Raw genomic sequence first — 27,306 nt, 5'->3', positions numbered from 1 at the left:
CCCATGAAAGAATGATGGTAGCACAAGCCATTCCAGAGGCCTATAGCAACATGGGGCAGACTCAGCTAATGGAGCTCCAAGGGGAGGCACCTCAGGAGGAGAAGAACTTGTGGAAGCATCGAGGGTGTTCTTTAAACCCCTCTGACGGACTGTGGAGGCAAGACAGCACTGGTAAACCAGTAATGCCTGTCACCCTTCTAAAGGTAGCGTTAGAACAGCTTCACTACCCCATACACATGTCAAAGGAAAACCTTGCTGCAACGCTCGGAGAAGACTGGTTCACACCGAATTTAGCGGAGCATGTTGCATTTTTTATGGTAAACTGCATTATCTGCCAGCAATTCACCCCTGGGCACACATTAAAAGTAGTGAGAGGAATCATCCCCAGTCCAAATGGACAGTTCCAGCACCTGCATATCGATTACGTCGATATGATCCAGATGTGTAATGGGTACAGGTATTTAATTGTGGTGGTGTGTCCCTTTTCAAGATGGATAGAAGCAGGTCCCTGTACACACCCCGATGCAACCTGTGCCGCAAAGTTCCTGGTGAGGGAAGTGTTCCCTAGATGGGGGTGTGCGAGGTAATGAGATCGGATAATGGGGCCCATTTTGTAAATTCAGTTTTCGAACAGATCAGCTTGTTGCTTGGTATAAAGCACAAGTTCTCGTCGGCGTATCATCCAGAGGGGAATGGGATATGTGAACAAATCAATGGCTTGCTTAAGGAAAGGATAGCCAAGTTGAAGCTCACATTAAAAAAGGGATGGTTGCACTGCCTACCACTGGCATTGTATGCTCTTCGGAACCAGCCAGGCTCCGACCATCATCTCACTCTGCACAAATTAGTTACTGGTAGAAGGATGAGGACCCCTCTTACCCCCTGAGACAGAGCTAGACGTGATGCCCAGCCAACTAGGGAGGTACTAGGAGAAGAGATGAAAGCCTATCTCGACTGTTTGACATCCAGCACCTTTGTCATTTCAGCCCAGACCACAACAGATAGTGCTGATGCAGGCGCAGCTCACAGCCTTTGTGCGCCCCTCGTCTTCCCTGGAGACAGTATCTTCGTAAGAAACTTTACCAGAAAAAGGTGGGACGAGCCAAGGTTTAATGGCCCTTTTATCGTAGAGGACTGCACCCCATCCGCTGTCAAGCTCAAGGGCAGGAGAGCCTGGATCTTCCTAAATGACATTAAGCCTTTTGTAGGAGAGAGCCCTCCTGCTGCACATAACTCTGAAGAATCTACAGACAAAGGAGAAGAACCTCAGCACGTGCAGACAAGATCCATGACGAGGAAGAAGGACACATGAGCAGCAAAATAAAGGCAAAAGAACGCTGGTTGAATTGTGGCTTTTAAAACAAGACATTTCCTCAAAACCAGAGAGAGAGATAAAGAACAAAAGAAAAACGGACACTGTGCATCCTAGTTGCAGGGTAAAGAGAAGCACATGCAGAGCCAGAATAGTGGTAAAATGAATGTTTTAAATCACGTCACGCCCAAGTAGTCCAAGGAATCAAGTCTCTGATAGACTGCCAATAAACTATTCTCTGAGAGCGTAACACAGTATCCTGAAGCAACCAGTATCAAAACTTTCTTTACATACCTAATGGTACCCCCCAGCAGAAGCCTCAAGTGGGATGTGTTCACATACTTTCAATTGGTGGTGCTATCATATCCGTCACTCATAGGAAGAGAAACAAGTGTCACAGAATTCATTCAAGATCCAGATAACAAGAAGGTAATCTGGCAACTGCTGACTGTCATCACAGAAGCCTTCACTGAGCTGCCTGAATACAGTGAAAAGGGCACAAATGCTCCCACCTCAAGTGATCATCAATGAACTGACCTATACCATATTTTTCCGAATCATAGAGGAGTGCCCAGGACTTGTCGGGAGAACCACAGATACACTAATCTTCATCAGAGACCCAAGAAACAATGAATTTCTCAACCAAGTATGGTACAAATTAAATTACTTGGTTGCAACCCACGCAGCAGGAAGGTGTAAAACTTGTTCGCGTCAAAAGAAGGGCTTGTGATCGGGACCCAGCAAAACAAGGCAGATGTCTCTGTCTCCCGCGGATACACAGCTTGCGCACAATGTTATGCTCAGACTAGTCACGGACTATCCAGAAATGGTGGGAAGGCCTGCTGATGTTTACGTTGTCACCTTCCTAAGAGATCCAGTCAATGTCCTACACATGAGGACCCTTCTCCATGGTATCATGCTCCAAGTGGAGCTGTCCAATTTCCAGCGAGAATTCCTAAGGAGTTTCCAGTGAGACTGTTCGCCGAGAGACAAATCGAGGAAAGTGCAAGACTATTCACGCTACAAGAAAGGCCTGTGATCTAGAGGCTAGATAATCAGAGCAAATGTCATTAACACCAGAAGACAGCCAATACGCATATCGTGTTTTCTTTCACCTCATTGAAAACTTTCCAGAACTAGTGGGCAGACCCAACAACATTGATGTGCCCACTTTTCTCAGTGATCCAGCCAAAAACGTGCAACTGAACAGGCTCCTGATGGCTATTGCACCGCAACTAAGAAGCAATTATGGACATCCACTGCTGAGGAGAGCCTCAGGAGGAGGAAATCCAAAATAGTGTTTTTGTCGTCATCGTTGCACTGTGGAGCAGATAGGGAAAAGAGACACTGTTCTTCAACTTGTCACAGAGAGGCCGAGAGAAAGCAGCAGACCCAAGAACTTCGCCATCATATTTTCCTTTTTCTTTGTTTTTCTTATTTTTGCCTATTTTTTCATATGTTCACTTTTATTTTTTTATTTTTTTTATTTTTACGACATTTTATTTTTATGTGATTTTTAGTAGTTCCATCTTTTCAGCCTTCCACAGTGAAAAGTTTCCTGCATGTCCTCAAGGCCGAGGCAAATTGGAGTTGTGCCCTGAGACGGTGTTTACTATAGAAATGCAGGATGAATGTGATGTGTTAAAACGGTAGTCTAACCCTTCTCCATAGTTTAGCAAACGGAATTGTACTGCATATCCAGAGACTGCATTCTTCACTTGTGAGAAGGGACATTTGAATAGCACTCATCACTTTACTAGTTACTGAACTTTACAGCAACGAGACCAGAGCAAAAGAAGGAATAAATAACTGACTATGAACTCATTCGAAATGGGGGCCAAGAACAGTAACTTGGTTTTACCCCCAACAGAAAGGCGCCCCCACTTTCCTGGGAGAAAATGCTGCCAGATGTCTTACAAATCTATCATGTGTATATGTTTGGTGATCATCATTGTCTTTCTGTCATTAACAATCAGGACTGCTTGCTTTACTGGTGCACGAAGTACACACACTGGATAACGAACGTCAGGGGCTTACAAGAGCACCCAGACCCTATATAGTGATTCCAGTTCCAGGAAAAGCACATGATGAAGCGAATGACTTAAATTTGAATGTAATTAGCAGCAATACGTATACACGTGAGGTGATGAATGGAGAGAAAAGCTGGAGACAGGATCAGCATGGAATGAATGATAATGTAGCACTGGCCACAGCACGTACCCACACACAGAATGCACACAAACAAGGGCATGTGTCAATGGCTACAAGGCCTCCAACGAAGGCAGCGGAGAAGGAGAAACTGCCTGCCGAACACTCAATTCCAGAGAATAGTGGAGATAACCAAGAAAAGTCAAATGAAATGCCAAAGAAGGAGGAAATAGCAAAATCCCTCGAAAAAACAGAAGTGGCCACGAAAGAACTCACAGAAAAGACACACATGCTAATAGATATTTGTTCCCATTTATAGTCAGAGCAAAGAAACTGCATGAGGAGCTGAAAAACAGAACTATAGAAACTATAACAGCAAGCACACCTGCTCCAATGTAAGGAACGAGCCACAGGCCTACAACACAGCCACCAGTTGGGAGGTTGATGAACCAATGGTGGTTACGGGAGGTTTATGGCAGACTGCAAAAGGAAAGGAAAGGAAGCACAAATCCGTCCCCTACCACAGTGATACAGTCAAGGCAGCCTGCTCCACTGAGATACCCGAAGTGGAAAAGCAGCACCGACGCATTCAGAGACGTAGTAATAGAGAATTACAGGAGAACGCTGAAAATCAAGAGAAGCCTGCATGAATATAACAATGAACTTAATGACTACCTGGACAGCACAGCCCATCTCGGAAACATCATATGGTACCAGCGCATGAAGGAAGTAGGGCGAAGGCAGTCGAAAGGTGAATGCTTCGTCTGTGCTCTACTACCATACAGCATGGGAAAATCCAAGATCTTCGTGGCTGTAGAAGTTGATGTCCCTACAGCACACTGTATGTCGCATGTAGCAATGTGCAACACCAGAGGAACATTTATGGGAAGAGACGCCTCGTTGAGATGGGCCAACGAAAAGAATTACCCGGATGAAGATGGCTACGTCCAGAACATTAAAACAAGAAACCGAGCGCACACCAGAAATCATGTGATCAGGTACGAGAACCCTGGCGTCAAAGGATCAGGGATAAGTTAACCCGAGACTGAACGTTCAAGGGAAGACTGCAGAAGAGGCTCAAATCTGGAAGAACAGAGGCCAAATGCAGATCTGGGGGTCAGTGGCCTCCCCAGATGGATGGGAAGACGGAGTAGTAATCTGCCGAGCGTGGATGGTCCTTGGAGCCTGCAAGGAAGCAATAGAGAATTCACAGAGGTTATGCAAACATCTGTGGCCAAAACCAGTAAAATTACTAACATAGGTCGAAGAGAGAGGGGGACCCCTGCAGATAGTGCCACTGGAGAGTCCGAAACTATGCTTCAGAAACAATGGCACAAGGAAGATGGGAGAGAATCAAAACTGCGGATGAATCTTTTAAGCTCCAGGAATGACCCAAGGAACCGCAGTTATTATGGACCATTACTGGGCGTGTGGATCCAAGGCATACATAAGGCTGCCAAAAAACTGGGGAGGCATATGCACACTAGTGAACGTCCACGTTCCCGCACTAGTGATCCCTAAGAATGACCTAAAGTTGGACAGTTTCCCAAAAGCAGATGCTCATCTAAGGAAAAGAAGATCTGTGGAACTGGTATCCAGGATGAAGAGGGAAAATTATTTTTCTCCCAAGTCAGAAGAGGCATTCCATGCAATCCCGTACGAACATAGGCTGTTCAGCCTCACCACAACAGTATTCACAACACTACTTCTGCCCCACATCCAAGTTGAAGTGAATGCTAAATGGTTACAGATAACCAGTTGGGAGTTATTGCAGACCATCAATACCACTATAAAAGGATTCAATGCGATCAAAGAAGAGTTGAGAGCAATCAGACTGATGACCCTCCAAAACAGATGTGTGCTTGACATGATCACTGCGATGGATGGAGGTGTTTGTGCAAAAATCGGAGAATCATGTTGCACATTTTTACCATCACACGATGACGAAAACGGAACCCTAACAGAGGCCATAAGCATGTTGAGAACTCTAAAAACCAGATGACCGATGAAACGGATGAGGTGGACGATGACAGCTGGTTTGGGAACCTATTCTCATGGGACCCACAATGGATGACTGATATATTCAAGTTCCTGGGAGCCCTACTAGCCATGTCACTGCTAGGATTCTGTGTTATCAAGATAATCATCACACAATGCCAGAACACTGCAAAGAAAGCCATTGGGATGAGAATTATGGTCAATGTCAAGCCAGGCTGGAAGCCAAGAGACCTGACAGATGAAGAAATCCTGGACTTTGTGAAGGCCAGTGAATTTGCACCAGAAGGAACGAAGTTGACATATCCTAAAAAGCGAAGAAGGTATGAAGGAAAGTGGATCTACTGCAGTCCAAACGGACAGTGCCAGTTTATGACCTGGAACAAAGATAAACATGTCAAAACAGCACGAAGTCTGAAAGGTGTGATAAAAATACAGACTCCAAAGATGCACATGTTCATGCCTTCATGTACCAATCCTGAAGATGATGAACAAAACACTGAAGAAGCAAAAGAAATAGAGGAAAAGAATGAAGCAGAAGTGGTCGATGAACCGACCAGAGGGGGGAGTGTAAAGGAGGCCCCAGACATGACCTGCACCCCTGCCCCCCATTTCGAGCTACCAGGAAGGAACTCGCCAAGGCACGTGACGTATGAAGAGCAAATGAACCTACAAAGAGCTGCACTGGGACTCTGCCCAGTTTACATCAGAAGATCCATACCGGTTGAAGCACCCATAATCAGACAACCCTGGGCAGCATGGTACCCTATTAGACAGCCATACCAGCCTCTGATACGAAATGAGGAGTACCTACACACGGTCCACAAAGAGACCCCAAAAGCCTTAATGGAAGGCTAGTGGAAATGACACAAGGGCCTGAACAGATCAGAGAATGAACAAGAGCAGCTATCGGAGATAACACGCCAGTGCGAGTAACTACGAAATTGAATGGAATGTACGCAGAGAAGAGACAATGTTAAAACGTAAGGAAATGGTGCTACGAGACAAGATGGAAGCAACCGTCCTGTTAAACGTGTATAAACAGGCTTGAAACGCAAGATGCTAAGAAATCGATATTGCTTGCAATGCTTAGTAGAAGATAGAGTGGTAAGCGCCAACCATATATCTACCTCAATAAGGCACATTATACACGTGCGACTCCATTTTGTAAAGGCAGAAAGGTACCCAGGCGGCCAGAGGCCTGACAGGCCAAGTTTCGAAACCCAGCCAAAGGCAGGAGAAGGAGCGGAATCTAAATTCAGCAAAGAGCAGCTCATGCTTAGGAAATCAAGGTCAACCAGAAAAGGGGAGGAAAGCATGAGCTCACAAGACTCCAACTACAGAGCATACCAGCCCATCCGTGAAGGTCAAGATAAGAGAGGCCCATGCAGGTGGCTAGGCTGACACAGAACTAAATGCACAAAAGGCTAGAAACTGAAGCAGATTCACGGTGAACCAACACGTGACCAGCCAGGCACGAAGAGGTACCACCGCCTGATGTCATCCAGAACCCGAGGATGCCATAACCTTTCCTGATAAGAGGCTACAGTTCCGAGGTCATACCCAGCCAACTAATTGACACATAGCCCTAAAACACTGATTGATGGAAAGGAGGAAGGGTGAATCTTGGGGCACTAGGCACCTGGGTGTCTATTCTGCATGCTGCTAATTAAAGTGGAGATTTATGTTTAGTGGTGTAACTTGGCCAATCACAATGGACCATGTAATCTAGGGTCCTATAGACACTGTAACCAATGAGACGTCGTACTTGTAGTGACGTCAATCACGTGTGTTGTAGAGGGATGGGGGTAGACACCGACCCGATAAGAGTTATCCAATCCACATACTTTATTTCTATATACAGATATAGCACCTATACTTAAGTTACCTTTCCTTACCAATTATATTGCATAATGATTTTTTATAGAAATTAGACGTCAGTGATGACGATTTTAGCCTATAAGAATTGCAGTTCTATCAAAGTTCATGGAAGTCGGAGCGAGACCGGTGATCGCACTACAGCTGATTCCCATTTGTTTTCCTGTTTGATGTATGTATCATTAAACAGACTTCCCTTTGCCAAACTACTGAGTCCTCGTTATTGAGTTGTGTCGGAGTAAGTGAATCCTGCACCCCCTGTCCTCACATGGTGCAGCTATCTTGTCTTACAAGTTCTAGAGGGTGACTGCTGACCAATGGGCCCGTCAGCGAATTCCTCTCCTCGAGAACAGACCTATAGTCCTCTTTCCGGCCGAGGAACAACTTGAGAAACAACTTGATGGTCTGCGCTGTTAAGGGCGTACACCGCGTTTACTTAGCCACTTGTATCTCAAAGTCACATTATGTGTACATCCAGTCGACTTCCTTTCGCGGATTGTGGCAATGTGTGGGCTTGTATGTCTGCCACTGTTGCAGGTCTTGGGTGTCTATTACTATCATACTCAGCACGTCTTACGCCCCTTTGCGGTAGAAATTCCTTCTTTATTGTCTATGCGCAGCGTTATTGTAAATTGGTGGCTATGCAGCTTTATCTTTTCACTGAGGTTTCCTCGGTCTCTTTTCACTATATTTTGCACATGGGACCTCTGTACACATATGCCGCTCCTGCTTTAGTACATTCGCCAACCCTGCACTCCTTAAAGTAGCTACACGCTACTGACCATGTGTTATACCCGGAGAGGATCCAAGGGTGGCCAACCTTTGTGGTCTGTGCTGTTATGTAACTGACCACCACACTTTCATATCTTCCTCCTCAGAAGCCACTGATTGGTTACTAGCATGACTTTCTCCCCCCCGCCCCTGTGCCTTGTTATGTGCTTTTATCTGCCTTTGTTTTGAGTCCTTGGTATTTATCACTTTTTCTCCCCTGCTCCCCTGACGTAATCGGCAGTTCATGACACCATATGCCATTGGCAGATCACTCTGGAGGGGGAGCAGCTTGTGCCCCCAGGGAGCTGTTTCCTTAGTGTTCGTACCGTAATGACCCTCTCCTCAATGGAGCGCCAAAGGTCTGGGGATAGCAGACGGGGCCCTGCTGAAATAGGTATAATATGGTAGTGTGCACTTAGGGCTTTCCCCGCCTCCCTGCTTTCCCCGCTCCTTACCGCCGACTACAGAGATGGCTTCCTTCCTCTGTCTTCGGCCTCAGCGTGTTCTATGGCCGCTGCTGCCCTCTTCCAACTGTCTGCTACCACGAGCGCATCAACAGATACCTGTTCACCTTTGGCACAGTCCAATTTCGTTATTCCTTTGGGCGGTATCTGGATCGGTGAATCGAGCTGCTGGTCTTCCTCTATGTCGCCTCCAGAGCCGCCCTGGCTGCCTCTAACTTCCTTCCCTTGTGCGTCGGCAGTGCTTTATTCACCCTGCCTCCGGGTCTTCTGACCTTTGTTGATTCAGTCAAGGCTCCACAAGCGACCAGGTCTGGTGTCTGACACTGCTGCTCCGTTCCTTCGATGTTGGGGGTGCTAGGTACCCCCGCTTCTGTGGGCATCAGCGACCCACTCTCATTTCAGTGTTTCCCAGCTCACCTATCACTTTCGCCACACCGCCATTTTCTGCTTTTCCCCCACGGCACTTCAACATCTCGACGTATCTCCTTTTACTGAGTCGTTCGGAGCTTACCATTGGCCCATAAGCTTCCCTCACGTTCTATGCAGCCGAGTCACCTCTTATGTTTGAAAATCTTGTTATTTGGAGCATATAATTGTGCAGACCTGCAGGAGCATCCAGTGAGTACGTCCTCCTCACATGGCTGCTGGCCACGCCCCCCCAGCGAATTTTGCTTGGTTATGGACTTTGAGACCACTATTTCTGTGGGGTCAGTATTTGTGCTTTGGTCTCAGACCGTTTTGCTACTTCTATTAATGCTCTTATGTAAGAGAATAGACTGGATGTCCAATTTATTCTCAAGGCACTCGCATTTTGCCACCAATGTTGTCAAGAGATTTTCAAAAGCGTCAAACATTTCACTGGAGGTCATACTATTGGAGCTTACTTCATTCATACTTATATTAATAATATCAATAAGGCCTTCGGCCACCTCAGTACTCCTGACACCCCCACCGGCCCCATTACCCAAGGTAGACTCGGTACACTTTTGCACTCCATTTGATTTGACATCACACTCAAGAGGGGCTGACAGATCATTCAACAGTACATCAAAGAACTCTGGGGGGTCAATATCTACATGACTCTGAGTTGAAGATAATTCTATGATATCGCCCAAGTACTCAACTTCAGGATATTCGCAAAAAAGGTCCAGATTAATTGGAGGATTAGATGGAATTGCACTGGTTGCATGTACACTATTATGTACCATAACTGACACAATCGCCTTCTCCACAGTTTGGCTATTACCAGAATGAACAACTCCCTCCCCTCGATATTTTACCACATCAAGATCAGGGTCATCTTAAGCACTTTTGGGACCCGGGGCATGGACACCTTTGGGCCCCCCCTCCACCAGACCAAAGGAATGAAGGGATATAGAATATCTAGTGCACCCACCCCCACGTCGCAATCACAACCCAGAGCTTGATATGCTGCCTTGCAGTGATCAAAAGAAGCATGGATACTCCTTTTCAGTCTCCTTATTGTAATCAAAATAATAAACAAGTAGCATTTAAAGGGCAACATTAGCAGCCTACGACGAGGGTACTTGTGCGCTAGCATAGACATGGCACTTTTCATCAATAGCAGCCACAAGGAAGGTACTTCGGCCATAGTATATATGCAGGATACAGATCGGTGGAAAAAAGTGCACTCAGATTAGCTGCCTCGCAGAATGCAAAAAGTGCTCAAGCGTGGATACCTAAGAGCAATCAAAAGCAAGGAGAAAGCTACACATAGCATACATAGTGGATGAAGATTAGAAGCTACCAGGAATGTGTCCGAATTCAGAAAGACAGAGATTAGAAGAGGGATATGGTTTTCAAGCAGTATTGCCATTGGAGAGCAAATAAAGAAGTGGTTGTGGTGTGCAATATATCAATGCTCACTATTATAGAGGAAGCAACACTATATATAGCCAGTGAAACTATGAGCAAGTCTTTTTTAAAGATCATACCCTGAGAACGAAATCACTTTGAAGGGCTGACAATTTTGAAAGGTTTAGGGACATTCAATTTTGACAGGTGGGGAAAAAGAAGATTAAAGAACGTTAGGAGGTGAAGCTGGGATTCGCACCGACTCTGCAATTTCTGCACTTTACGACTTTCTTTTCTAGTTCTTACCCCAAATTAAAATAATCCCATGTTACAGAACTGATTTGGCAAATATACAAATCATATAACCCAAAATAAACATTTAAAAAAGCAAAACTTTATAGAAGCATATTATACAAAATGGGAATGATTCTAACTTCGTTGTCTTCATCATCAAGGGAAGTATTATAAGTACCAGCATACTAACTGATGTGATGTTAAAAGATTTCATATAGGTTCTCTTTTGTATTTTAAAGGTTTAAATACACATCAAACATAGGATTGTGCAATGGTATTTAAAAACTTGCAGAAACACCTTGTGCAATGGTATTTAAAAACATGCAGAACAACCTTGGCATTGTACAAAAAAGTAACTGTTTTGTTGTCACACAAGCAGACCTTAAAATATGCTTGCCAGAAGCCTACAATATCATGTCTGCTCTCTTCTGTCTAGAACTCCTTCCACTCAAACGGCCTACATAATAGGAAAATCAGGTATTTGGTAAACAATGCCACCAGTATGTGAGAAGGAAACCCTTTCCATAGAAGGCAACACAGTAATGTCAGTGATATACGATTTGTTTAGGATCACTGTATCGTCTGCTGGCAAAGCCAGGATCCAAGCATGAACACTTTGGTTCCACAGTCTGGAATTTGGATACATAAACAGCTCTCTGGAATAAAACTTTATCATCATTGGAGGTGCCTACGTAGGTTTTACAACTCCCCATCTGAACAAACCAATTTCTAGACTTTCACTATACTGACGCTATGTTATTTTGTATAGCATGTATAGCAACCGTTATCTGCTGCAGGTACATTGGTGATGAGAAAACCTGGAGTGCTAAAAAACAAAGTACATATACATGCAGGAATAACAACTTCATACGTTGGAAATGCTGAGTCGGCCTTGTTGGAATTTGGTATTGTAATCTTGCATATGAACGCAGATCTCTGCAGTGAGTGCTTAACACACAGAGCTATCCTCTGAACCATGGGGGCACTCATATTTACCAATATCGATTTCAAATATGGCTATTGCACATGATCAATATAATCCCCACATAAAAGTGAGAATGCAACAGGTGTTGTACCACACAAACTTTGTATATACCACAGTGAAAATAGCATTAGAGGATGAAAAGATCAGTGCAGAATGTACTTGTCAACAGCAGATTGGCAATAGGTTTAGAGCCTCTCAGCAGCACACCATAAAAATCATGAGGTGCGATATTTAAATGTGGTGACTAATGGGAACCGACTTATTTAATAAGCCAGCCTTCTGGGGGACCCCCTCCAAGGTGGGGGCCGGGGCAAGTGCCCCTCTTGCCCTCCCATAAAGATTATCTGTCAAGATTACAGCCTCTATACGTTTAGCACCCACACAGCTCAACGCCATGCTTAATTCTTCAGCAATTTCTTTTGTGGCCGTTTCCTCATCTATTTTACTTAGAACATGGACTTTCGGGGAAATATGTAGTCCGTTTTTGTGATTTTATGCACCCCACCGGTTTAGAAATGTTTTTGGGTGTGCATATCCTGCAACCTCACCGTAAAGGTTACTGTGGGTTTACCACACTGGCTGGGTCACACATAGGTAGAGCTGTCATGTCACTGCTGCACTCCTGTACCGGGTTAGCGTTCATACTTTCTATTGGAGCTTGCACCGTGTAATGCAGTTAGGCTGCGACCCGGCACACGTGCACAATCTTGTTTTAATAACCCTTCGATAGAGCAGGAGATGCCGTAAAAGTTACAATGCCAGATAGTTCCAGGAGACCTACGTTTAGTTATTCATGCGTGTGCTCATGGGGACAGTCATCAAGTTACAAACAACACCTTCGGACGTCCCGAGACCAATCAGGGAGTACGTACTCTTGCAATTAAGAGTGGGCCTTGTTACACGGATGGCGGTAAGGGTTTACCGGTACCGGTAAGGGTACCAGTGCCGGTAAACCCTTACCGCCTTACTACGAGGTCCCTTTGTGGGACCCTACCTTAATGGCTGGTTTTACCAGCCGTTAAGGACGGGACCGCAAAGGGACCTAGGAGGTCATTACGGTACCGCAATTTGAGGTACCGTAATTACCGCCTTCCCCATTCCCATTGAGCCCTATGGGGCAAAAATGGGAATGGGGAAGTGCCATGGTGAATGGGGAATTACTGCCCCCACACACCTTGGAATAGGGCGGTAATTCTGCCATTCACCGTGGCGGACTCAGTAAAATACCGGCGGCAACCATGGCGCTAATAGCACCATGGTTACAGCCGTCCGTGTAATGAGACCCACTGTGCTCGAGCCTGATATAACGTGCTCGTTGCAGATCGCATACTAAACAAACACAATTGGCACAGAACTGCATATGAACAGTAAGCCTACATATACAACACACACTCAGCCACTCACCACGCAACACCCAAGCAGTTGGAGATGCAGGCGCCTGCCATTATTGTAGTGCTTCTCAGTAAAAAGGGGGCAGGGCCTCAATTCCCTTTCCTAAAACAAAGGAAACAAGTGTAAATACGGAGGTTAACTCCAATGTAAAAAAGACCTAGACCTCTTCACAAGTGAGTCCAGTATAACGTGGAAATTACTGATGAGGTACATCTATTTCCATACAACAAGGCTTCTTTCACAATTCCTTCCAACAGATCAGGGGGGACTATTGGATTCTGCCTCACATCCCGCATGCGCAGTGACATTAGGCGCACAATAAATAAAGGGCCCGCCCTGCCGGAAGGCAGGCAGTTCTGGGCACTAGACCTCACGGGCATGTCGTGTCCTTTGTTCGCTCTCACAGCTGTAGGCCCTGATCTTCCCATTCTCCGCCGGTTGCACCAGCAGGAGGGAATATCACACTGGCGACGAGATGAGAGAGTGAAACACGCGCACAGCTGATCCCAGGCCATAAATCAGCCCACACGCCCACGACACGGGCACATTTTTGGAAAACACGGTGGGGGTACCATCTCCCATCCTAAAAGATTTTTTTTAAAGAATATATTTCTTTTTGTCCAAATCTAAGCATCTGCAAAGCAGAACCCAGCAACACAGTGGATGCCACTGTGGAATTTTGTTTTCTCTTTTCTCCCTTTTGGAACATCAAGCAGCCACTGCACCAACCTAGGGAGACACCTAGGAGCTGACATGTCCACGGTGCCATACCAACAGACCAGCAAACAAAGGTGAGGAGGAGTCCATTGCTGCTCACACACACAGGGGTGAACACGACACCAGGGCAACATGGCAACCAGCCTTTCTACGCCCAGACCCAGCACACCATCAAGTATAGCTGTATCACTGACACCTCCAGAGCCGTCAACTCAACCTCATGGAGGTGCCACAGCGGCATTAGGGCCTTTAGACCCCCTACACGATCCATCCTCAATAAGGCCCGTTGAATGCTGTGGATTCAAAAGTTCGAGATGACAATGAATTGCAAGGACATTACAACACACAGGAAGATGAGGTCACACCTTCTGCTCAACGTGGATGATGACGTCCTGTGTATTTTCAACACGTTGGTCATTGACGATGGTGTAGCCAAAGACACCCTTACAGCACCTTTCTTGCCACAGTTGAATACGGACTACGAAACCTTTAACTTTTGCACCACAGTACAGATGGAGGATGAAACACTGGACGCTTACCACACAAGGCTTAAGAAACTAGCACTCTTGTGTGAATTCAACAACGTCGAATAGGAAATAAGGCGCCAGATTATCAATGGCATGCACTCTGAGAAACTGCACGGAATGGTGTTGGGTGAAAAGGGCATCACCCTAGCCAGGATCCTTGAATATGGACGCCAAAGAGAGCTGTCGCATGCAAGGGTGGCTCACATGGGCACCACGCTAAAGAAGCTCCAACTGGCACCAACGACAACAGTGATAGCCCAGATCTCCAACCATGAAGCACCAAGGGAAGACTACAACGAGGAAAACAATTCACTGCGATGGCAACCGAGAATCCCGGGCCCTACCAAGTGCGGATGGTGCGGTGGAGCACACCACGGAAGGAGAAACTGCCCAGCACAGGGAACCACGTGTAGGGCATGTTGCCGGAACGACCACTGCGCACGTGTCGGCAGACCCACAGGGCAGCCTCAACACCAACAACCGCAACAAGCTAAATCCTTCTCCAGGAAAAAAAAGCAAGCAGATATGCGTCACAAAGCAGCCGACAACAACTCGTCGACAGATGAGTCTGGAGATGACAATTGTTACACTTTTCAGACGTTGGTCATGGTTACATGGGAAGAGAATATGTGGATCGATTCTTCCTAATGCATTACCAAGAGTAGGAGATTCGGAGTATGCAAGTATCTGCAGTCTAGTTGTTTCACGTTCCCAAAGGACGCCTGCTACGAGTCACGTGATTTCATCACGCTTCCAACAGAGGCCTGCAGTGAGTCACATGATCACATTTAAGGATCGGAGACTGTCTCCGTGATGCTTCGCTACTTTGGAAGACGCTCCAATTCCATTCCCGTGCTTTCTTTCAGGGACTCTTCCGAGTTCGTCTCTACTTCCGGGTCTGCACACATCCGCGTTCCGCCTCCCGCAAACATCCGTTCTGAACTTTGTGGGACCACAGCGTTTCTAGTAGCAGAAATTCCAGAGGATTCAGAGTTACGATTACATACTCCAGTCTGTCTCGAAAGGACACACCTCTTTGATCTTATCCAAACTCATCTTGGAACTTTCAACACCAAGCTCCGGGCTCTCCAAGATCCCACGCGTTAAGAAGTCTTCCATCTGAAGCACCGTTCATCGTCGCCTCCCAGGGTTTTATTCCCCAGAGGGTTTCCCTGGGGTTCATGCTCCTTCCCTGCTGGTCGTGTAGTTCCGGGTGGAGGGAGGAGCAGCGTCCTCAGGGCAATCCTCACTATCTGCTGTTGCTGCTTCCAGACTGGCAAGTTTCAACCAGGTTAGTGTGCATCCATTGATAAATATCAGTGTTTTGGTGTTAACCTTAACCGAACTTATCGGCAGTTGTAACAGTTAGCGATGCCCACAAAGAATATTTTTGTATTGAAGTTACCTGGTGGACCACCCTGGTATGGAGCAGCAAATGCAGCTAATGGCTGCCATGCAGTCTATGGCCCTCATTACGATACTGGCACTAAACCATGGCGCTATTAGCACCATGGATGGTGCGGGTATCGTAACGAGTCCGTCAATGTTCAATGGGGAATTACCACCCCATTCCAAGGTTGGCGGGGCAGTTATTCCCCATTGAACATTGGCCCTTCCCCATTCCCATTTTTGCCCCATAGGGCTCAATGGGACTGGGGAAGGCGGTAAGTATGGTACCGCAAATTGCTGTACCGTACTTACCTCGAGAGTCCTTTTGTGGGTACCTACTTTAACGGCTGGTCTAGACCAGCCGTTCAGGACGGGTCCCGCAGAGGGACCTCATAGTAAGGCGCTAAGTGGTTAACGGCGCAGCAGCCTTTTACGGTGCCGTTAACCACTTAGCAACAGGGTCGTAATGAGGCCCTATGTCATTAGAGATGCAGACCCTTAAACAGGATAATGCTCAGTTAAGGCAACAAGTCGCCCGAGCATTCTCCGAGACCCCTTCTGTAACCTTACCCATGGGCAAATTCGATGGAGACCCGCATAAATTAAAAGAATTTCTGGACATCTGTACTGTTCAGTTTACTTTCAAATCCAGATTTTTTCCGACCGACAAGGATAAGGTCGGTTTTCTAATATCCCATTTAACAGGTCTTGCCCTTGCCTGGGTTACCCCGTTGGTTACATCAGGCAACGTTATTCTGGATTCCTATCCTGCTTTTTCCAACAGCCTTAGAACCATGTTTAGTCGTCAAGAGATATCTGTACCCACTCAGGAACGACTTTTGGATCTCAGACAGGGACACAAAGACCTCATGACCTACGTCACCCAATTAAAACAATTATCGTCGGAAAGAGGATGGCCCGATGAGGGTTTACTGACTCTGTTCCGACGAGGACTTGCTGAAGATCTGAAAGATGAGGTCTCTAAAGTCCCTCGACCCGCTAATCTGACAGAGATGATAACCCTGACTATGCAAATAGACTATCAACTCCAAGAACGTTCTCAAGAAAAGAAGAAAGGGAAAGGACCCCGCTTAAGTTCAGACAGATTCCGCTCCTCCTCCGAGTAAATACGCCTCTTCCGAGGAACCTATGCAAATTGGATCCGTAAGAGAACGTCGAAAATCTCTAGGACTGTGTATGTACTGTGGCTCTTCCTCACATTTTTTACGGGACTGCCCATTAGTTCCTCCCCGCAGGTCCCGACCTCTGCCTTCGGGAAACGCCAAGTCCCTGCCACAAGGGGAACCGCGGTAGGAGTTCAACGACAGAGTTCCCCTGCTAAAATTGGATCATCTCATGAACCATTTCCTCCCAATCATTCCATGATAGTGCTTTCCTTAACCGTGATTTTGCCAGACCAGATATTGCAAGGGATACCTGCACTACTGGATTGGGGTGCAGCAGGTAATTTCGTGGATGATCAGTGGGCGGCAAAAAACAGCATAGCCAGGTTTTCCAAATCGTTCACAACACCCATCCAAGGGGTGGATGGTAGCCCGTTGAGTTCAGGGCCCATTAGGGAACAAACCAAGCTTGTGACTTGCATGATCGCTACCCATAAGGAGACATTCTTTTTTGATCTGATTAGAGCCGCTCATTTTCCTATTATCTTAGGCCTTCCCTGGTTACGTCTGCATACCCCTTACATTAACTGGAAGGCAGGAACCCTTTTTTGGGTTCAGAGTACTGTGTATCTCATTGTCTTTCTCAAAATTCAGTTGGCATTCATATTCCCTTGGAAGTTGCTGATTCTCCGGAGGTTCCTTCCATTGGTCAGTTAGGGTTAATCCCCGAATGTCACCATTCTTACCTTAGAGTATTTTCAACACCACAGTTTCCCACCCTTCCTCCTCATAGAAGAGACGACTGCCATATATATCTTCTTCCGGACCAACCTATTCCGTTTGGGCGGATGTATGTTCTTTCTCAACGAGAAAAGACCGCTCTAAAAGAATATCTTCATTCTAACCTTCAGAACGGCCTTATAACTGAATCCAAATCTCCGGCTGGAGCCTCTTTGTTTTTCATTCCCAAAAAAAGACACAGAAGAACCTTAGGCCGTGTATAGATTACAGAGGGCTCAACAAAATCACTATTCCTGACAAGTACTCCATGCCTTTGATAAAAGATATTCTTGAAGCAGTCCGAGGTGCTACTCTTTACATCAAGTTAGACCTTCGGGGGGCGTATCATCTAATAAGAAAAGCACCCAATGACGAATGGAAGATGGCTTTCCGTAACCCCTTTGGTCATTTTCAATACCAAGTGATGCCGTTTGGTCTGATAAATGCACCAGCAATTTATGGATCACCTATTCGCAGACCTGCTCCTTCATTTTGAAGTCATTTATTTAGATGACATTCTGATTTTCTCCAAGAGTTTAGAAGACCACATCCAGCATGTGAACACCGTTCCTCAGTCGATTTCAAGCCAACCACTTATACTGTAAAGCGGAGAAATGCGAGTGTCATCAAACACAAGTGACTTACCTTGGCTTCGTCTTGTCCGCTAACGGCATTTCCATGGATCCCAAGAAAGTCTCTGCCGTTATAGATTGGCCTCACCCGAACTCCATAAAAGAAGTTCAAAGATTCTTAGGGTTTGCAAACTTCTATCGTAAATGTATTCCTGGCTATTCTGAGACAATACTACCCATCACCCGATTACTTAAGAAAGGGACCACATTTTCTTGGGATCCGCTGGCTCAACAAGCCTTTGAGACCTTAAAAGGTTTGTTTACCTCGGCTTCAATCCTACTTCATCTGGATCAGTCCCGACTGTTCATCGTCGAAACGGATGCCTCCCATCATCCATTAGGAGCTGTTCTCCTGCAAAAGAAGGAACAAGGTGAAGAGAGACCAGTAGCCTACTTGTCAAAGAGATTTAACTCGTCAGAACAACACTACTCAGTACTTGAATAAGAACTACTGGCCATCAAAAGAGCCTTTGAAGAATGGAGGCATCTACTATTGGGCTCTCCCTTTACTGTAGAGGTTCGCATGGATCATCAAAATCTAAAGGTGTTACAACAGGCTCAAACCACCAACAGCATACAGGCACGATGGGCTCGCTTTTATTTACCGTATCGGATTGAATTCACTTTCTTCCCGGGTAGCCAAAACCTGAGAGCAGATGCTCTGTCTCGGAAGACCCCACACACTACCCGATTTTGCTCTGAAAGGATGTTCCCAAAGGCAAGATTTGTCGCAATGGCATCGGATTTTCTACAGCTTCTTAAACAAGAAACTGCCAAACATCAATCGAAGTGCGAAGACCTTGCTTTGACTCATCACCTTACAAAGGATCAGGAATTATACTTCCATGCTAAGCAGGACCTAATACCTTTAGTTTCTCTGCAGACATATGTACTTCGGTTGTGCCATGATTCCAGGGCTGCTGGACATAGGGGAATGCAGACTACCCTCGATCTTGTCAAACGACATTCTGGTGGCCTTCCCTTCAAGCTGATGTTCGGGACTATGTTAACACCTGTTCTACGTGTATTCAGTCCAAGTCCTCACGAGCCCCTCCATTCGGTTTGCTCACCCGAATGCCTATACCAGACAAGCCGTGGCAGATCATATCTACGGATTTTATTGTGGACCTTCCACCCTCTTCCCAATACACCACTATAATGGTCACCATAGACTATTTAACAAAGTTAGCTCATTTCACTCCTTTAACCAAGCTTCCATGAGCAGCGCAGATGGTAAGGCTGTTCATTACAGAAGTGTTTTCGTGACACTGACTACCCGAGGTTATTGTTTCCGACAGAGGGCCTCAATATACATCACAGTATTGGAAGAGAGTTTGCCATCTTCTGGGAAACAAGAGGGCACTTAGTTCCGGATACCATCCCCAAACCAACGGGAAGACGGAACGCCTCAACCAGACACTCAAAGGTTATTTACGCTGCTTTGTATCGGCAGCCCAGGATGATTGGGTGGACTTGTTACCATTGGCAGAATTTGCTTACAACAACGCAAAGCATTCGGCTCTCAAATCTAGTCCCTTCTATTGTTCCTATGATTACCATCCTTCTTTTATCCCTACAGCTATTCCTCCTTCCTCCAGTTTTCCAAGAGTGGACTGCCTTATAGCCGACATCCAGACTGGACACAAGAAGGCTCGCTTAGCCCTCCAAGCAGCCCAAGACAGAGCCAAACGGTATTTAGACATACGTCGCCGGGAGATGCCGGACATGAAGGTAAGCAACCGTGTTTGGTTGGCCTCTCGATTTCTCCCAAGACACTTGGTGCCTTCTAAATTGTCCCCTAGATACTTTGGTCCATTCAAGATAATCTCCAAAGTGGGAGCTGCGGTTGTTCGTCCAGCCCTACCACCCTCTTGGTCTCTCATTCACCCCGTATTTCACCTATCTCAGTTAAAGCCAGCAGTCAAAGATCATTTTCATCGATCTGCAAAGACTATTCCTCCACCAGTGGTAACCGACTCAGGAACTGTGTACGAGGTGGCCAACAATTGTGACTATCGTTATCACAGGGGTTGCCTGCAATTTCTAGTCCATTGGAAAGGCTATTCTGCGGCTGAAAGGACCTGGGAACCTGCCTCTGGTGACCACTCCCCTCTTTTGGTGCGACGATTTTTTCGCCTGCACCCGGGGAAGCCTGGTTCCCCCCCCAGGAAAAGGGGGCATACTGTTACACTTTTCAGACGTTGGTCATGGTTACATCGGAAGAGAATATGTGGATCGATGCATTACCAAGAGTAGGAGATTCAGAGTATGCAAGTATCTGCAGTCTAGTTGTTTCATGTTCCCAATGGACGCCTGCTACGAGTCATGTAATTTCATCATGCTTCCAACAGAGGCCTGCGGCGAGTCACATGATCACATTTAAGGATCGGAGACTGTCTCCACGATGTGTCGCTACTTTGGAAGATGCTCCAATTTAATTCCCATGCTTTCTTTCAGGGACTCTTCCGAGTTCGTCTCTACTTCCGGGTCTGCACACATCCGCGTTCCGCCTCCCGCAAACATCCGTTCTGAACTTTGTGGGACCACAGCGTTTCTAGTAGCAGAAATTCCAGAGGATTTAGAGTTACGATTACATACTCCAGACTGTCTCGAATGGACACGCCTCTTTGATCTTATCCAAACTCATCTTGGAACTTTCAACACCAAGCTCCGGGCTCTCCAAGATCCCACGCGTTAAGAAGTCTTCCATCTGAAGCACCGTTCATCGTCGCCTCCCAGGGTTTTATTCCCCAGAGGGTTTCCCTGGGGTTCATGCTCCTTCCCTGCTGGTCGTGTAGTTCCGGGTGGAGGGAGGAGCAGCGTCCTCAGGGCAATCCTCACTATCTGCTGTTGCTGCTTCCAGACTGGCAAGTGTCGACCAGGTTAGTGTGCATCCATTGATAAATATCAGTGTTTTGGTGTTAACCTTAACCGAACTTATTGGCAGTTGTAACAGTTAGCGATGCCCACAAAGAATATTTTTGTATTGAAGTTACCTGGTCGAACCGCCCTGGTATGGAGCAGCAAATGCAGCTAATGGCTGCCATGCAGTCTATGGCCCTCATTACGATACTGGCACTAAACCATGGGGCATGTTTAGTCGTCAAGAGATATCTGTACCCACTCAGGAACGACTTTTGGATCTCAGACAGGGACACAAAGACCTCATGACCTACGTCACCCAATTAAAACAATTATCGTCGGAAAGTGGATGGCCCGATGAGGGTTTACTGACTCTGTTCCGACGAGGACTTGCTGAAGATCTGAAAGATGAGGTCTCTAAAGTCCCTCGACCCGCTAATCTGACAGAGATGATAACCCTGACTATGCAAATAGACTATCAACTCCAAGAACGTTCTCAAGAAAAGAAGAAAGGGAAAGGACCCCGCTTAAGTTCAGACAGATTCCGCTCCTCCTCCGAGTAAATACGCCTCTTCCGAGGAACCTATGCAAATTGGATCCGTAAGAGAACGTCGAAAATCTCTAGGACTGTGTATGTACTGTGGCTCTTCCTCACATTTTTTACGGGACTGCCCATTAGTTCCTCCCCGCAGGTCCCGACCTCTGCCTTCGGGAAACGCCAAGTCCCTGCCACAAGGGGAACCGCGGTAGGAGTTCAACGACAGAGTTCCCCTGCTAAAATTGGATTATCTCATGAACCATTTCCTCCCAATCATTCCATGATAGTGCTTTCCTTAACCGTGATTTTGCCAGACCAGATATTGCAAGGGATACCTGCACTACTGGATTGGGGTGCAGCAGGTAATTTCGTGGATGATCAGTGGGCGGCAAAAAACAGCATAGCCAGGTTTTCCAAATCGTTCACAACACCCATCCAAGGGGTGGATGGTAGCCCGTTGAGTTCAGGGCCCATTAGGGAACAAACCAAGCTTGTGACTTGCATGATCGCTACCCATAAGGAGACATTCATTTTTGATCTGATTAGAGCCGCTCATTTTCCTATTATCTTAGGCCTTCCCTAGTTACGTCTGCATACCCCTTACAGTAACTGGAAGGCAGGAACCCTTTTTTGGGTTCAGAGTACTGTGTATCTCATTGTCTTTCTCAAAATTCAGTTGGCATTCATATTCCTTTGGAAGTTGCTGATTCTCCGGAGGTTCCTTCCATTGGTCAGTTAGGGTTAATCCCCGAATGTCACCATTCTTAACACCACAGTTTCCCACCTTTCCTCCTCATAGAAGAGACGACTGCCATATATATCTTCTTCCGGACCAACCTATTCCGTTTGGGCGGATGTATGTTCTTTCTCAACGAGAAAAGACCGCTCTAAAAGAATATCTTCATTCTAACCTTCAGAACGGCCTTATAACTGAATCCAAATCTCCGGCTGGAGCCTCTTTGTTTTTCATTCCCAAAAAAGACACAGAAGAACTTAGGCCGTGTATAGATTACAGAGGGCTCAACAAAATCACTATTCCTGACAAGTACTCCATGCCTTTGATAAAAGATATTCTTGAAGCAGTCCGAGGTGCTACTCTTTACATCAAGTTAGACCTTCGGGGGGCGTATCATCTAATAAGAAAAGCACCCAATGACGAATGGAAGACGGCTTTCCGTAACCCCTTTGGTCATTTTCAATACCAAGTGATGCTGTTTGGTCTGATAAATGCACCAGCAATTTATGGATCACCTATTCGCAGACCTGCTCCTTCATTTTGAAGTCATTTATTTAGATGACATTCTGATTTTCTCCAAGAGTTTAGAAGACCACATCCAGCATGTGAACACCGTTCCTCAGTCGATTTCAAGCCAACCACTTATACTGTAAAGCGGAGAAATGCGAGTGTCATCAAACACAAGTGACTTACCTTGGCTTCGTCTTGTCCGCTAACGGCATTTCCATGGATCCCAAGAAAGTCTCTGCCGTTCTAGATTGGCCTCCCCCGAACTCCATAAAAGAAGTTCAAAGATTCTTAGGGTTTGCAAACTTCTATCGTAAATTTATTCCTGGCTATTCTGAGACAATACTACCCATCACCCGATTACTTAAGAAAGGGACCACATGTTCTTGGGATTCGCTGGCTCAACAAGCCTTTGAGACCTTAAAAGGTTTGTTTACCTCGGCTTCAATCCTACTTCATCCGGATCAGTCCCGACTGTTCATCGTCGAAACGGATGCCTCCCATCATCCATTAGGAGCTGTTCTCCTGCAGAAGAAGGAACAAGGTGAAGAGAGACCAGTAGCCTACTTGTCAAAGAGATTTAACTCGTCAGAACAACACTACTCAGCACTTGAATAAGAACTACTGGCCATCAAAAGAGCCTTTGAAGAATGGAGGCATCTACTATTGGGCTCTCCCTTTACTGTAGAGGTTCGCATGGATCATCAAAATCTAAAGGTGTTACAACAGGCTCAAACCACCAACAGCAGACAGGCACGATGGGCTCGCTTTTTTTTACCGTATCGGATTGAATTCACTTTCTTCCCGGGTAGCCAAAACCTGAGAGCAGATGCTCTGTCTCGGAAGACCCCACACACTACCCGATTTTGCTCTGAAAGGATGTTCCCAAAGGCAAGATTTGTCGCAATGGTATCGGATTTTCTACAGCTTCTTAAACAAGAAACTGCCAAACATCAATCGAAGAACGAAGACCTTGCTTTGACTCATCACCTTACAAAGGATCAGGAATTATACTTCCATGCTAAGCAGGACCTAATACCTTTAGTTTCTCTGCAGACATAAGTACTTCGGTTGTGCCATGATTCCAGGGCTGCTGGACATAGGGGAATGCAGACTACCCTCGATCTTGTCAAACGACATTCTGGTGGCCTTCCCTTCAAGCTGATGTTCGGGACTATGTTAACACCTGTTCTACGTGTATTCAGTCCAAGTCCTCACGAGCCCCTCCATTCGGTTTGCTCACCCGAATGCCTATACCAGACAAGCCGTGGCAGATCATATCTACGGATTTTATTGTGGACCTTCCACCCTCTTCCCAATACACCACTATAATGGTCACCATAGACTATTTAACAAAGTTAGCTCATTTCACTCTTTTAACCAAGCTTCCAGGAGCAGCGCAGATGGTAAGGCTGTTCATTACAGAAGTGTTTTTGTGACACTGACTACCCGAGGTTATTGTTTCCGACAGAGGGCCCCAATATACATCACAGTATTGGAAGAGAGTTTGCCATCTTCTGGGAAACAAGAGGGCACTTAGTTCCGGATACCATCCCCAAACCAACGGGGAGACGGAACGCCTCAACCAGACACTCAAAGGTTATTTACGCTGCTTTGTATCGGCAGCCCAGGATGATTGGGTGGACTTGTTACCATTGGCAGAATTTGCTTACAACAACGCAAAGCATTCGGCTCTCAAATCTAGTCCCTTCTATTGTTCCTATGATTACCATCCTTCTTTTATCCCTACAGCTATTCCTCCTTCCTCCAGTTTTCCAAGAGTGGACTGCCTTATAGCCGACCTCCAGACTGGACACAAGAAGGCTCGCTTAGCCCTCCAAGCAGCCCAAGACAGAGCCAAATGGTATTTAGACATACGTCGCCGGGAGATGCCGGACATGAAGGTAAGCAACCGTGTTTGGTTGGCCCCTCGATTTCTCCCAAGACACTTGGTGCCTTCTAAATTGTCCCCTAGATACTTTGGTCCATTCAAGATAATCTCCAAAGTGGGAGCTGCGGTTGTTCGTCCAGCCCTACCACCCTCTTGGTCTCTCATTCACCCCGTATTTCACCTATCTCAGTTAAAGCCAGCAGTCAAAGATCATTTTCATCGATCTGCAAAGACTATTCCTCCGCCAGTGATAACCGACCCAGGAACTGTGTACGAGGTGGCCAACAATTGTGACTCTCGTTATCATAGGGGTTGCCTGCAATTTCTAGTCCATTGGAAAGGCTATTCTGCGGCTGAAAGGACCTGGGAACCTGCCTCTGGTGTCCACTCCCCTCTTTTGGTGCGACGATTTTTTCGCCTGCACCCGGGGAAGCCTGGTTCCCCCCCCCAGGAAAAGGGGGCATACTGTTACACTTTTCAGACGTTGGTCATGGTTACATCGGAAGAGAATATGTGGATCGATGCATTACCAAGAGTAGGAGATTCAGAGTATGCAAGTATCTGCAGTCTAGTTGTTTCACGTTCCCAATGGACGCCTGCTACGAGTCATGTGATTTCATCATGCTTCCAACAGAGGCCTGCGGCGAGTCACATGATCACATTTAAGGATCGGAGACTGTCTCCACGATGTGTCGCTACTTTGGAAGATGCTCCAATTTAATTCCCATGCTTTCTTTCAGGGACTCTTCCGAGTTCGTCTCTCCTTCCGGGTCTGCACACATCCGCGTTCCGCCTCCCGCAAACATCCGTTCTGAACTTTGTGGGACCACAGCGTTTCTAGTAGCAGAAATTCCAGAGGATTCAGAGTTACGATTACATACTCCAGTCTGCCTCGAAAGGACACACCTCTTTGATCTTATCCAAACTCATCTTGGAACTTTCAACACCAAGCTCCGGGCTCTCCAAGATCCCACGCGTTAAGAAGTCTTCCATCTGAAGCACCGTTCATCGTCGCCTCCCAGGGTTTTATTCCCCAGAGGGTTTCCCTGGGGTTCATGCTCCTTCCCTGCTGGTCGTGTAGTTCCGGGTGGAGGGAGGAGCAGCGTCCTCAGGGCAATCCTCACTATCTGCTGTTGCTGCTTCCAGACTGGCAAGTTTCGACCAGGTTAGTGTGCATCCATTGATAAATATCAGTGTTTTGGTGTTAACCTTAACCGAACTTATTGGCAGTTGTAACAGTTAGCGATGCCCACAAAGAATATTTTTGTATTGAAGTTACCTGGTCGAACCGCCCTGGTATGGAGCAGCAAATGCAGCTAATGGCTGCCATGCAGTCTATGGTCCTCATTACGATACTGGCACTAAACCATGGCGCTATTAGCACCATGGATGGTGCGGGTATCGTAACGAGTCCGCCAATGTTCAATGGGGAATTACCACCCCATTCCAAGGTTGGCGGGGCAGTAATTCCCCATTGAACATTGGCCCTTCCCCATTCGCATTTTTGCCCCATAGGGCTCAATGGGACTGGGGAAGGCGGTAAGTACGGTACCGCAAATTGCTGTACCGTACTTACCTCGAGAGTCCTTTTGTGGGTACCTACTTTAACGGCTGGTCTAGACCAGCCGTTCAGGAAGGGTCCCGCAGAGGGACCTCATAGTAAGGCGCTAAGTGGTTAACGGCGCAGCAGCCTTTTACGGTGTCGTTAACCACTTAGCAACAGGGTCGTAATGAGGCCCTATGTCATTAGAGATGCAGACCCTTAAACAGGATAATGCTCAGTTAAGGCAACAAGTCGCCCGAGCATTCTCCGAGACCCCTTCTGTAACCTTACCCATGGGCAAATTCGATGGAGACCCGCATAAATTAAAAGAATTTCTGGACATCTGTACTGTTCAGTTTACTTTCAAATCCAGATTTTTTCCTACCGACAAGGATAAGGTCGGTTTTCTAATATCCCATTTAACAGGTCTTGCCCTTGCCTGGGTTACCCCGTTGGTTACATCAGGCAACGTTATTCTGGATTCCTATCCTGCTTTTTCCAACAGCCTTAGAACCATGTTTAGTCGTCAAGAGATATCTGTACCCACTCAGGAACGACTTTTGGATCTCAGACAGGGACACAAAGACCTCATGACCTACGTCACCCAATTAAAACAATTATCGTCGGAAAGTGGATGGCCCGATGAGGGTTTACTGACTCTGTTCCGACGAGGACTTGCTGAAAATCTGAAAGATGAGGTCTCTAAAGTCCCTCGACCCGCTAATCTGACAGAGATGATAACCCTGACTATGCAAATAGACTATCAACTCCAAGAACGTTCTCAAGAAAAGAAGAAAGGGAAAGGACCCCGCTTAAGTTCAGACAGATTCCGCTCCTCCTCCGAGTAAATACGCCTCTTCCGAGGAACCTATGCAAATTGGATCCGTAAGAGAACGTCGAAAATCTCTAGGACTGTGTATGTACTGTGGCTCTTCCTCACATTTTTTACGGGGCTGCCCATTAGTTCCTCCCCGCAGGTCCCGACCTCTGCCTTCGGGAAACGCCA

The 27,306-nt window shown here is 46.5% G+C and overlaps 1 long non-coding RNA gene across 3 annotated transcripts in view; it reads right to left on the bottom strand.

Moving 5' to 3' along the window:
• The window catches only part of LOC138497207 (uncharacterized), a 795,999-nt gene that overhangs the window by 743,619 nt on the left and 25,074 nt on the right, over nt 1–27,306 (bottom strand). Inside the window, exon 2 of one of the 3 annotated variants that reach the window (XR_011278540.1) lies at nt 13,067–13,156. The exons of the other annotated variants lie outside the window; for them this stretch is intronic. This is a non-coding gene — a long non-coding RNA (uncharacterized lncRNA). The remainder of the gene's footprint in view (nt 1–13,066; nt 13,157–27,306) is intronic. 3 annotated transcript variants of the gene reach the window in all.

Source organism: Ambystoma mexicanum, chromosome 5q (assembly GCF_040938575.1).
Source record: "Ambystoma mexicanum isolate Mex_15411 chromosome 5q, UKY_AmexF1_1, whole genome shotgun sequence".
NCBI classification, from domain to species: domain Eukaryota; kingdom Metazoa; phylum Chordata; class Amphibia; order Caudata; family Ambystomatidae; genus Ambystoma; species Ambystoma mexicanum.
This window is presented reverse-complemented; position numbering and strand designations above follow the sequence as displayed.